Genomic DNA, 2,500 nt, shown 5'->3' with positions numbered 1-2,500 from the left:
AGCCTTGTGGAGGTTTAGGTGTTTTCACTCAATAAACACTCACAACGACCGGTCTAGGAATCGAAACTGCGATCCTACCACCGCGAGTCCGCTGCCCTAACCACTGAGGTTATACAGACATATATATATATATGTATGTATGTATATGTATACACAAAGCCAGGAATTTGTCAAACCCCCACCCTATATATATATATATATATATATATATATATATATATATATATATATATATATATATATATATATATATATATATATATATATATATATATATATATATATATATATATATATATATATATATATATATATATATATATATATATATATATATATATATATATATATATATATATATATATATATATATATATATATATATATATATATATATATATATACATATATATATATATATATATATATATATATATAGGGGCGGGGGTTGACTTCAGCGGAATTTGAATTCAGAATATGACGATGGACGAAATACCGTTAAGTATTTCGACCGGCGTGCTAACGATTCTGCCAACTCGCCACCTTAATAATACAGAAAATAATTTCTTTTATTGGCCACAAGAACCAAAACTTTGAGGACAGTACGTAGAAAATTTCATATCGAGTATCAACAAAGCAATAGACATTACCACGTATCATCCTTTTTTTCCTCTTCCTCTCCATCTCCTACTCTCCTCTTTCGTTCCGCTTAGATTCACACAGTGGACGGCTTATGTTCTAATGAAGCTGAACAGTCCAGAATACGTATTTTAATATAAATACAGTTAAAATAGTCATTAGCACATTCCACAGCTCAAACGCTGCCACTACTATCACCAACCATCATGATCGTCAACAATAACATCAGCAACATTAGTGCATTCTTCCACTAATATCAACAACCGGCAACGCTGTCGTCAAAACAATCGCCATTGCTCTGACGTCAGATCTACCTCGACCTCCGCAGACATCTTTACCACCAACACTTTTAACTTCCTCATTATCCGTTCTATCGATATCAACACTCTCAGTACTGCTTCTGTAAGCTCTACACTTCTCTAAAAGACAATGGCATTCGATATCAGAACAACACCACAAAACCCATGTTTTGTACATCTTTTAATTGTGGCGGTGATGATAATGATGCAGAAATCGTAGTCAGTATCGACTTTATTTCTACGTCATCAACTATCACAATGAACACTCATTACATTGGCGTTACTATCATCATAATTAACTCTCCATACATTGGTATCACAATGAAGATGCACTAACTATATTGGTATCACTATCACCATAACTAACACATTCCTACATTCGAACCAAACCTGACTCACTCACGCACGCACACATATACGCACACACACACACACACGCGCACAAGCACATTCACACACGCGCACCTTCCCACACAAGGACACACACACACATACTCACACACACACACACACACACACACACACACACACACACATAAACATGCATATAATTGCGTATTCATACACTAGATTATGCTCTTGTTTCTAAATGTTTCGTATGGTTGGCGTTGGTCAACCATAATTTTTGATGAGTCTGATTATTACACATTCAGCCATGTGTATATGTACCACGGGCTTCTTTCAGTTTCCGTCTACCAAAGCTACCAAAAGACAATGGCATTTGATATCAGAACAACACCACAAAGCCCATGTTTGGTCGGCTAGAGGCTATAGTAGAAGACACTTGCCCAAGGTGCCACGCAGTGGGAATGAACCCGGAACCATGTGGTTGGTAAGCAAGCTACTTACCACACAGTCACTCCTATATATATATATATATATATATATATATATATAATCAGTTACGTCTCGCAGAAAGGAAAACGGATGGAATAAAGGCAAGGTTGATGGGAAGAAGAAATGCGAAGAGAAGCAGAGAGCAAGAAAATAGCAAGAAGAAGTAGGAGGATTTTGTAAAAGAACAAGTGGAGGAGATGGAAAATAAGTAGAAATAAAAAGATTTAAAAAAAAAAACGAGGAAACAGATGAAAATAAATAGTGTAAGTAAAAATTAAAAAAAAAGATGAAAAATGAGGAATAATGAAAAAAAGATAAACAGCAAAACAAAAAGATGAAATGGCAGGAGCAGGAGAACTCTATGAAAGAGAGGAGAGAGATACAATTTAATTGCTATGCTATCGAAGGTAAGAAATGATACTGAATCTATCCGCAGCTGCTCATTAATAGCGTTTGGGAAAAGTTAGAGCGGGGTTGGTGGCACAGAACAACTTTGGTGCGAAATAAAGAGTCGGAAATTCGAAACTGAACACTTTGGGCTAGAAAGATGTGTCGTGTTCATCATTATATGTTATCTTGCTCAATGCAAGTGTCTCATTTAAAAAACATCTCGAATGAAAGTGTCATCTAAGAGGGTTAATGACCAATAATAAAAGATTGGGTTAAACTTTTATGTATTGTATGAAACGAGAAGGTAATAGGACTAAAATGAAAAAGAAAGTGAA

General features: G+C 35.0%; 1 protein-coding gene across 9 annotated transcripts in view; it reads right to left on the bottom strand.

Moving 5' to 3' along the window:
* Positions 1–2,500, bottom strand: part of LOC106875241 (LIM/homeobox protein Lhx1-like) — a 376,403-nt gene that overhangs the window by 146,018 nt on the left and 227,885 nt on the right. The gene's annotated exons all lie outside the window — the stretch shown is intronic.

The sequence above is a fragment of the Octopus bimaculoides genome, chromosome 1 (assembly GCF_046866305.1).
Source record: "Octopus bimaculoides isolate indiv1 chromosome 1, ASM4686630v1, whole genome shotgun sequence".
Taxonomy (NCBI): domain Eukaryota; kingdom Metazoa; phylum Mollusca; class Cephalopoda; order Octopoda; family Octopodidae; genus Octopus; species Octopus bimaculoides.
The sequence above is the reverse complement of the archived record's forward strand: the minus strand, read 5'-3'. Positions and strand labels throughout refer to the sequence as shown.